This window comes from Sesamum indicum, unplaced genomic scaffold (assembly GCF_000512975.1).
Source record: "Sesamum indicum cultivar Zhongzhi No. 13 unplaced genomic scaffold, S_indicum_v1.0 scaffold00132, whole genome shotgun sequence".
NCBI classification, from domain to species: domain Eukaryota; kingdom Viridiplantae; phylum Streptophyta; class Magnoliopsida; order Lamiales; family Pedaliaceae; genus Sesamum; species Sesamum indicum.
In genome coordinates, this window is record NW_011628056.1 from 193,897 (window position 1) to 205,960 (window position 12,064).

Here is a 12,064-nt window from a genome sequence, read left to right on the forward strand (position 1 = left end):
TTCTGAGGTCGGTCGTTGTGAGGACAGATTCTCCACAGAAGTGTTTGGGCAAGTGTGACATCCAAGCAAGTTACTGTGATGACATGTTTGTGCTTACGTTCTACCACTCCATTCTGTTGTGGTGTGTATGGATAAGAGGTTTGATGTATTATACCATTCGACAGGAAGAGAGATTTACAATTAGAATTGACAAACTCAGTCCCATTGTCGGAACGGACGACCTGAATGGATTTTTGGAACTGAGTTCGCACCATTACGAGGAAGTTATATAAGACTTGAGGTGTTTGTGATTTATATTTAACGAGAAAGGTCCACGTTGCTCTACTATAGTCATTTACAGGGTGAGGAAATGATGGCAACCAGTGAGCGAGCTAATGTGATAAGGCCCCCACAAGTCAATGTGTAATAGTTTGAAAGGGGAAGATGATCTGGTAGTGCTAACAGGAAAAGGCAGTCTTTGCTGCTTTGCCAAAGGACAAATATCGCAATCATGATTAAAAGAAACCGATCAATGTTTTATGTCAGGAACATGGATATGTTTGATTACAAAGGGTGACGGATGACCCAATCTTTTGGCCCACAAAACGCTGTCATTATTGTGAAATACAGAGCAAGTAGTATGAGAAGAACGACGAATGACATTAGGATCGAAGGAGGTCGCATCTAAGTGATATAGATTTCTAACTTGCCTGCCCACCGCTATGACATGCATAGTCTTTTGGTCCTGAAAGAGGCAATAAGATGGGTGGAAAACAACTTCGATCAGTAAAGACGAACAAATTTTGTGAACGGACAGGAGATTGAACTGAAAAGATGGCACCAAGGAAACATCTGTTAAAGGTAGATTTTTGTGAAGCACAACACTCCCTATATGAGTGACAGATCGAGAAGTTCCATCAGGTAAGTGGACAAAGGTCAGATGAGTGTGAGGAGAGAGATTATCAAGTGCAAGTACTGCCATATATATAATTAGTTGCCCCCATCTCTATGACCCAAGAGGACAAAGAGGTATGCGCAGAAACAGTAACAACTTGATTTGTACCTACAAAGTCATCAATGTGTGCCAGGTTGCCTTGTGCAGGAGGCTGCATGGTATTAATTACACCATATCTATAATTATGTATAAATTTAAATAGGATAGAGTTAATAAATTGTACCATACTATAGAATTAACAAATACATTTCTCTTTTTGTGTTTGTTTGCTAGATTAGAGAGTTCCACCAAAGAATGCAGAGAGTGGGAAGAACTCTGATTTCTAACCCAAATTGGGCTGCAGGAGAGCTAAGAAACCGCTCAGTAGCGGTCATAACTTCCACTGGAAATACGTCAAAGACGAGTGAAACTGCCACCACAACCACAAGAAAAACCCAGCAAATCAACCACCAATACTTGATTTTTGCCACAACTGCGGTGCTTACAACCATGATTTGAAGCTCCAGAATCAACTTCTGCACAAAGAAGGGATGCTCAAGGTAACATATTTTCGGTTTAGCGCGTTCCCCCACCATCTCCGGCAGAACAGTTGGTGCACAAAATGTGGGCGATGGCGGTTTGAAACCTGGCGGCGAAAGATGACGGACGGTGGGAGGAGTGATGGTGGGAGAAAAACGTGAGAATGTACTCAAATGAATTTTGTAAGAAACAAGGCAAAACCCTAAACAAAACAAAATAAACACAATCCAGGTGAATTAAATCGACCCAAACATGTGGCCTGTTTTGGTTTATCTCGGAGATGGGCCAAAAATGAATAGAGGTAACATATTAATGTAATCGTATATATAAACACCCACTCAATTAAAAAAAAGAAAATAAATTTTTTGATAGGATGGACTCTCCAAACACTCTCTGTTCTCTCGCACACACTAGCACAACTTCACAAACACACACTACAACTCTCCTCCACGGTGATGTCGGCAAACCTGTTGCCGAGTATGCGGATTATTGGGGAGAGGATGGTCTCCATTTCTTGGATGTGTCTGAAACTATACTTCGCAAAAATTATATCGACCAGGGAACCAGCGACAATGGCGTCTCTACTGCTTGACCAGCGCGGCTAGCGGATGAGATTCGTGCCTCCTTCAATATTGCAGAATTTTTTAATTTGGCGTAGAAGATTATTGATGATGGCAATGTTCTTTCTCTTGCGGCGTTGGAAACTCTAAAATAGAAGTGGGAAGCGCGGTTTGGCCCTCTCCGTCCACTCTACATTTTCCCAACCCAAGGGAATCCGCTGGTGTGAGTTTTTCGATGGGCGCGATGGAATTCCGCTGTCTTCGAGAATCAGGCAGATTTGGGTTCTGAAATTTCTACTGAACCTGTCCTCGCGATTGTTGCACCGAAGGAGATGACCTACGCGACTTCTGCTGTTGTTGTTGGCCCGTCGCCAGCGAATATGGTTACAGCAGCAGATATGGACCAGATGAGGAAGGCGGTGCCACCAGCGCAAACCCTAGATGCGAAAAAGTTTTTGGGAGTATCTGTTGCTATATCAGCGCCGGCGATGATGGAGGCTGGGGTGTTGGGCAAGTCTCAACCATCTGGAAAGTCGCCGGCTTTGGAGAAGGACATGGAACAGGCGACGCCAGTGATCTTGCCGGCGACGAACAGTACTACGATTTCTGCTGTAGCGTCGCAATCGCGCCAGATTGACGGATTTGGGCTGCATCATTCGTCTGGAAAATGACCGGCTATGGAGGAGGGGATGGGTCAGTGCACACGGCGACAGTGCCTTACTGGCCGGCGATGAACGGCGCGGGAATTTCTGTGCAGAATCTCTGTTTTTGCAACCTGCCTGGCCGTCTATTTTTGCTTCAGTGATAGTTTCAACTTCGGCGACTGAAATTCACTGGACTTTGGGTGTACACATGCAAATCCGACAGTGGCTAATATCTTGTCCGGTAATACGGGTTTGTTTGTTGGAAATATTCCCCTACGTACTAGTTCTGAAATCCCAATTTATGATGATAAAATTGCTTTGCGTTAAATAATTCCTCCCAAACAATTTTATAGTATGTTGCACCGGTAATGCAAAATGGTGAAGTCATAGTATCACCGACGTTGGAATCGATTCATGATGGGTCTCGTTGGTGGAAGGCAACAGCAGTGGGGTATTTTTTGGGCAACGCCCGTACTTCCATCACCTGAAAGAGTATGTGACTTCAATTTGGCATTCACTGAGGGAGGTAACTGCCACGATGAATGGGTTCTTTTTCTTCCAGTTTAAAATGGTTATGGATATGGAAGATGTAATAGAAGGTGGGTCGTGGCTATACCAGGGGCAACCGATCGTGCTCCAAAAATTACAACCAGGAATGGTAATGCGTAAGCTCGAACACACACAAGTCCTAGTGTTGATCAGATTGAGACACCAACCGGTTGAGCTTTGGAGAACAGAAGGATTAGGCACAGTGGCTAGTGGAGTAGGGAAGCCACTAAGCCACTGTATCCGGATGCTATTACGAGAACATGCACGAGACTGAATTTGGCTTGTCTATGGAGTAGGGAAGCCACTGTATCCGGATGCTATTACGAGAACATGCACGAGACTGAATTTGGCTTGTCTATACGCTATGCTTGATATCAAATTGAAATTACCTAAACACATCATCATTATGACCCCGGACGAGGATGGAGGGGAATTGCCATGCAAAGTGGACGTGGAGACGAATAGCTCCCTCCCAAATGTAATAGTTGAATGAGCTTGGGGCATTCGTCTAAGGAATGCTTGTTGAACAAAGGTGCAAAGTAATTAAAACCCCCTGTAGCGGTCTATGTTCCTAAAGTCAGTGCCTCTATCCCCCAGGTTGATAAGGAGGTTAGCATTACATAGACGCCTTCCGTTATGTCAGATCCAATAACGGGTCCTTCTAGCAATCGGTTGATGCTTCCTTGCAGCCGCAAGTTGCTCGTGAGCCTCCTAGCAAGCAAATCAACGCAAACAGAAGAAATAAGGGTAAGGAAGTAGTCATATTCAATTCCTTTGACGCATTAAACTTCATTGATGATGCAGAAGCATCTACGAGGGGTCCTAATATCAACAACCCCATTAGCGGTGACACATGTTGAATGCTGCATTGTGGAACGTTTGCGGCCTAAACAAGAGGGACCACCTGCTAGCTTTGAAGGACCTAGTGGCTGAGTTCAGGTTACATTTTGTTGGCCTCATGAAAACCCGGAAACGTGTGAATAATGTATATCGTACACTGGCTGTTATTTTACCTTAGTGGAAATGGTTTGTTGACAATGATACTATTAGGAATTGTATATGGATAGCATGGCATTATGATTTCATTCATGTTAATGTGCTTGATCTGGGATCCCAATTTATACATTGTCGTGTGATTATACGTGCATGCAATGAACCGATGTATATTATAGTTATTTATGGTGCTAATGAAGTTATTGATCGACGTCAGTTATAAGAATCTTTAAATATGTTGGGTAATCAGTCGATGGATGAGTTGTGGTTAGTGGGGGGTGTTTTTAATGCGGTACGTGATCTCACTGAGGTCTGTGGCACCTCTGGAGACATAAGGATGGCCATGGAGGAATTTATTGCATGTATTCAGTCAACTGCTTTGCATTCACTTCTCATGCAGGGTGAATGTTATGCATGACATAATTGCAGCACGACTTCGCGTAGTCTATGGAAGTGACTAGACCGGATGCTTATTAATGATACATTGCTCGCACGATTCCCCAGTGTCTTAATGGAAAACCACATGATTTTCGCAGGGTCACGAGGGTTACGACAGGGAGATCCGTTGTCACCGTACCTATTTGTCTTAGTGATGATGTTACTTCATTTACTCTTACTTCGATTGATTGATGAGGACATGCTATTCTCGTTTCATTGGTAATGTGGACCATCTAAATTATTTCAGCTTGGATTTGTCGATGATTTACTACTTTTCTGTAAAGCTGATATGGCCTCCATTGGGGTATTTAAACGGGGTCTGGATCGATTTGCTGAGTTATCTAGACTTCAGCTTAATGTGCAAAAGAGCCGTCTCATTTTATCATGAGCGGCACACGGGATGAGAGACCAGTTATTAGCAGTGCTTGGGTTTCAAGAGGGGCATTTACCGATGCGATACCTTGGGCTTCCTCTAATCTCTTTCAAACTATGAATAGCGAATTGCCAACCTCTATTGGCAAAAATTGAGTCGCATCTAGGATTAGCAGGGTAAGACATTATCATTTGAGGAACGGATTTAGATTATTAAATCCGTTCTCATAGCTTTGAGTATCTATTGGGCTTCCGCATTCATTCTACCTAAAGGTGTTATAGGGGAGATCGAGAAGAAATTGCGCTCCTTCTTATGGAAAAGTGCTACTAGTGGGGGCTATGCAAAGGTAGGATGGATAGATGTATGTAAGCTAACTGCAGAGGGAGGACAGGGCATAAGAGACATCGCTATTTTTAACTGTGCCTTAATGAGTAAGAAATTCTGCGATGTGATTCATTGTGATAGAACATCCATATAGGTGGAGTGGTTGTACCATGGGCGCTTGCGTGACAGGTTCATTTGGACAATTCCTAAGCACGGAGGTTCGTGGGGTTGGAGAAAATTCCTTCGCGTACGTACCATTATTCGACTATTGGTGGATTACCAAGTGGGTGATGGAGCTACCTTCTATTTGTGGCAGGACCCGTGGCACCCCCTCGGACCACTTATTCAAAGGCTCCCACGTGGCACGCAACTCACTGGTCTTGAACTCTCGGAGAAACTTAATAGGGTCATTATGGATGGGCATTGGCACTCGGCCTCATCGCGGACATGTTTGGAGATTGTAAAGAATTTGCCCATAATCCATGGAGACGATGATCGTGTTCATTGGCGAGATACGAATGGATGTCTCACTGTTGCATTGCTATATCGTATATTACACCCGTCGGGACCCAAGGTAGGCTGAACTTCACTACTCTCGGGCTCCCTGAAGATCCCTTGACACACATTCATACTGTGGCTCGCTATATTAGGGAAACTATCCACGATAGACAAAACGTGGTTGTCTTATCTTGGCACCTGTGTTCTTTGTGATGAAGGCGCAATAGAAACATATACACACTTATTTTTTTGATGTTTTTATGCCAGACGATGACTCATAGCTGTGAGACAGGATATTCGATTCACATGGCCGAATCGAGACTGGGCCTTAAACGTGGAGTAGGCTACTAGGAAGTAGAGAGAGAAATATATCGTCAATTTATCCTACCGTGATCTACTCGCTGCATGTGTCTATCATATCTGGAGAGAGCGGAACTTGCGCCGCTTTGAGCATGTTGATCGACCACCGAGCACCATCGCTGCCATCGTAGTGGATGATGTTAGACAGAGAATTATTAGTGCTAATTTATCACACTCTGTTAGTACTTCTGTATTATATAGACTATACGTTCCCATGGCCTGTCATAGGCGAAATCGATATTTGACTGTTGTACTGTACGCATGTAACTTTTTATTAATGAAACTTACGTTTACCCAAAAAAAAGTAAATAAATAAACTTAAACAAAACCCCCTACTGTACATATCTCTTTCAATAAATCTATTTCCTCAGACTTAACATTTTATAAAAACCCACATATATCTCAAGAGCTAAATGAACATTTATATTGACATTAAATCTCAGGGGATAAGGTAATTATCCACTTTGATTTGTTACTTTTGACATTAAATCTCAGGGGATAAGGTAATTATCCACTTTGATTTGTTACTTTGTCCTTTCACATGTTCTTTTACATAAGAGAAGTTTAGTCCTACTAACCTTAAAATATGACATTACAATGTCCTAATAGCCTAGCATAAAATATTTTCATGTAATGTTATATTGATTAAACCACCACAATTTTCTAACGTTATTGAAGGCTTCAAAACATAGTGATAGAACTGCACAATGGCCAAGACTAAAACAATAAAATAAACAAAAATTACAGTAGAATAGCAGAAACAATTTCAACAGCTCTTCAATCTATCACTTCATATATATATCTATCTATGTAGGGAAAAGTATCATTTTAGTCCGCTAAGTATGCCTAATTTTAATTTTAGTCCGATAACTATGCCCATATTTGTTTAGGTCCAGTAACTTATGAAATTGCTTGCTTTTAGTCCTCTACTAGATTTTCGAACAATTTTACCCCTATGCAAGTTTTAAAAGGCAGTTTTAGTCTATATGCACTCATTTCATATTTTTTCGGTAATGCTCACCTAGAATGGTATCAAAGTCTAGGTTTATTGAAGAAATATCTGATTATATTCCATTTTGATATTATTTATCCACTAATAGAGGAGACTCTCCGAGGGAAAATGAAACCGAACTAAAGTTAGAGTTACTCTGAAAATAGGGAATATTTCCAGATTTTGGAAATAAAAATAAGAGAATTTCTCATGCAAATTCTTGAAAAATGTTACAATGGTCCCATCACGATTGATTCAAAACTTCTCATGTCAAAAGAAGAACAAGAGTGGCTGGAAATTTTAAGGTTCGACAAGTACTACCGGGGAATGCAGTGAGGCGTCTACACTCCACTGAAGTCCATGGTAGAATCCCAGCCATGAGAAGCGGAACGAGAAATTCCTTCATAATTTTAGTTCTAAATATTATGACTGATTGGAAAGAACTCGAGCCAAATACATCAAAGATTTCCCAAGATCTGAGGGAGATACAAAAGACAGTTCAAGACTATGAAAATAAAATCTTTGAGCTAAAAGGTGGACGAGGTCCTTAAGATCTAAGGGCAGAAGTTAAAGATCTAAAAAGAAACCAGAGGGAAAACCCTGAGACATCAAGATCCAGACATGAGCGAATTAGGGACGCTCTAGGAACAGTACCTCTTCTAAATTAGAAAGGGAAGGCCACAGAGATTCTGAAGCCGAAATCCAGAGAGGATATGATTATTGCATCTATTAGATCTATAAAATAATGGAGGTAATAAGAGTTGATCTATCCGATCTACAAGAATTGGCAGAATCCTTTTCCAACTCGGGATTGTGGATATGGTCAATATCCAAACAAATGAAATTACTCCAGCACTACCACCGCCGGAGGGAAGTACGAGTTCTAATGATCCTCCACAGGATCAACCGATAAGGGAAAGCACGGATTTCCACACTAATGCCACTCCAACGTTTGTGGTAACTAGGCCAAAGTAAAATCCAAGGAGAAATCCAAAAAGTGTGCTTGAAAATACACCTTGAGCAAGGACCATGATCCAGCCCTTACATTCATATGGCGCTATACTAAACCTAGATATTATCCATTTTCGAAATACTGAGAAATTGATAAACGAATGGGTTGCAGCCATCAAGATAGCAACAACTATCCTAGAGCTCGACAAAGAAAACTTCACAAAGCTTGTGCAGTTGAGTTTGGAGGGATCTATGAATATCGGATGGGATAATACCTCAGAAGATACCAGAGCCAGCATCCTTGTCGGAGATTCAAAAGGCACGATAGCAGACCGAGTAGGAAGGCCTATCAAGATACACTTCATCAGAGATGGATAATTGAAGGAAACAGAGCAGAAAAGGCTAGAGAATATGCACAGGCTCTCTTCAGCCTTGAATTAAGAAGTATTTGCGCAGTAGATGAATATATCTATTGGTTCCGCAAGTATTTCTTCCAAAGTGGAGTAGCAACAGAAGTAGCAGCTCCAATGTTCTTCGCAAAAATATACAGTCCATGGAGGGAAATGCTGATCCAATCATACAAAGTACCTGAAGGACAGCTAGATTCAATGGTGTGAAGAATGTCTTTCCTCAAAGACAAACTGAAGAATTGGTGTTATTAAGCGCCCATCTAGAAAAACATGCAAAGATTGAGAGGTAAAATCAAACCAACTCCTTTCTGTTGTGATAACAATGATTTTCTTACTACTATAGGAAAATCAAGCGAGCTGAGGAAAAGGAGGAAGCAAAATAGGGACTCCTATCCCAAGAGTTTCAGAAGAACCTTTTCCCGACAGAGATCATGATGGTCCAAGTCCAAAGCTAGATCATATAAATAAGGACAAAGAACAGGACCGACAAGGGTTTCATCTAGACGAACAGATGCAAGATCCACTGGAAGAACCCCTACATGAAGAACTTTAAAACCAGCCCATACCCGAGCCAATTAAAGTTTTAAAGACTGCAATTGCTTGACTTGTGGAGCAAAAGGACATATATCTCCCGATTGCCCGCAAAAACATGGTGAATTGAGAATATTTGAAGCCACAAATGATATTCTTAGATGCAGTTTACTATGGCGATTTTGTACCCATCTACCAATTCGAAGATCTTCCTTCAGATGAAAGCGTCTATGAGGAGGAAATAGAGACCGATTCGGATGGATATTCAACCGAGTCAGAATAATTACAATGAGGGAGATAGGCTACAAACTTTCGAAAGCCTATCAGGGTACTTTTCCAGAATGACGGTGTCAAATAAAACCATGGAAAGAATCATGCGGCAAGATTCCAACCTCAACCAATACGATGAATTTAGGGTTGGTGGAATTGGGAAAATCCTGAGCCAGATAGGACTGAACCAAAGGAAGCATCACATAATCTACAAAGTAAGTTCAGGTGAGTTTGCTATACCCATGGAACTTACTGGTAATGTGATGGAAATGCAACTAATTTCTAAAGAAGAAATTATTTAAGAATTAAATAAGCTTATAGAAGAAGTAGCTATTACTATGAAATGGATCCACATAGGAACTACTGAAGTAGTAATAAAAGCGACTTTTAAGGAAAGAATTTATTCGAATATTCATTTATCAATAATGCATAAAAGAATCAATAACCTAAGGGATGGTTGTCTTGGAACAATGATAGGTAATTTCTATGCAGGAAAATTAATATTTGACATTCATCCTAGGATTGCATACAACCTAGCATACCAAGATTGTAGTAGAGTCTTAACCCTTCATCAAGATTTCAATATTCTATAACTTATAGAATAGCTTATGCCCTTTCTAATACACATCATTCATATTTGTTTCTTAGGAAAGAGTATATTGAGAATCCTAGAATTTTCAAGGAATTCGCCAAGGTAATGACACCAGATCCTATTAGGATACCTAGAATAGGTGGTTTCGATATTATTATAAAAGATCACCCAATTTTAGATAGAACACTTAGCTCTGAAACTGAGTTGAGTAGTCGGATGTCCTTTTCGGAAGATAGGATTCTAGGCTACAAAGGAAAGGAGAAAGAGTTATAAAAAGCATTAACTCCTCAAGAGATTAGGGTGGATAACGTAAAACTTAAATGCCCTGAAGGATGAAAAGAAATATAAGATATATTTGACATCACTAAGAAAGAAAACTTTTTCCTTGTGATGACTTACATCATTTGCAGCAACTTGTTATTAGAAAATATGAAGGCATGTTAGAAATAGCAGGCCATTAAATTCTAGTTGCAGGAATTGCAGAACGAGAAAGTTGGTGTATGACTTTGGGGGTAAGTTTCCTGGAAGACCATAAACCATGGGGAAGGAAAGGTAACGGAATGAAATTCAGTCTTTATTGTGTCACCATAAAGATTAAATGACAAGTCCCTTTTCTATATACATATCTCTTGATATGTTGTATGATCAATATAAGACATAATATTTTGCAGCTTATATTGATTCAGGATCAGGAATTTGCACGGCAAAACCTGGAGTTTTCCCTAAGGAAGCAAGGAAAATCTTACCCGTTATTAAAGGAAGGAATTTTTCACAAAAAATCCTGATACTCAATAAGGGAATACGAGAAGCTAACATCATGATTGGAGGAGCATTTGGATCACCTTGGTTTAGGTTAAAAACACCTCCTATTTACTTTCATGGTAAGGGGCCGATATCTTGCTATGTAACAATTTCATTCAAACATTTGCAAGATATATGCAGGATAGTCAAAGGAATCTGTTAATCTTTACTACTAATTGTGGTAGTGAGATACAAGTGTTGCGAAGAGAAAAGTATTTAACAGGATAATGCCAATAAATTTTCGGAGCAAATGTGGTGATTTTCCAAATTCAATTGCAAATCTGAGTTTTATCAGATTAGGATGGAGAGTGAATCAAAGAAATTTACCGCATTCTCCACACCACAGGAACAATATATCTGGAATGTGCTTCCAATTGGTTTAGCTAATGCAGCCCAGATATTTCAAAAAAAGATGGATAATCTTTTTAAAGGTTATATTAAATTCATGTTTGTCTATATTGACGACATATTTATTGCGTCTAAAAACATTAAATAACATATCAAACATCTTGAAATACTTTCTGACGCATGCCATAGAGAAGGTTTAGTACTTTCTGAAAAGAAGGCAACTATAGTTGTCAATAAAATTGAATTTTTAGGAATTCTTATTGACGAAACAGAGATTGAATTACAGAACCATATTGTGGAGAAAATCCGCAGTTTTCCAGACGTACTAAAAGACAAGAAGCATTTGTAGAGCTTCTTGGGAGTTGTTAATTTTGCAGGTATCTTCATTAAGGATCTTGCAAGATACAGAAAGGATTTTCGACCACTCTTGAAAGAAACAGAGAGTTCAAAGTGGAAATGAGAAGAAATCCACACAAAAAGGGTTCATGAGCTGAAACAGGATTGCAATAACCTGCCAAAGCTTGCTATACCACAGGACGAGGATGAATTGATGGTCTATACAGACGCCAATGATTATAGATGGGCAGAAGTTCTCATGAAGAAGACAACTACAGAGGAAGAATCTTGTAGATACACAGGAGGGTTGTTCTCAGAATAACAACCAAAAGTTTGGCATATAACGAGAAAAAATTCTTTGCGGTTTGGAAGGCTTTAAAGAAATGGCCTTTATTTTTACTTGCTAAAGAATTTAATTTAAAAGTTGATAATACTAATGCTAAGGCTTTCTTAAAAAATAAATTAGAATCGAAATTAGAGAACGCTCGTATTATCAGATGGCAAGTTGAATGCTAATATTATTGTTATAAAATCTAATGAAAATGTTCTTGCAAATTTTCTGACGAGAGATGGAGGCAGCTGAAGCAAACTCCATCATGTTGAGACTCAGGCACCTCCAGGGAAACATCGAGGAGCTTGACA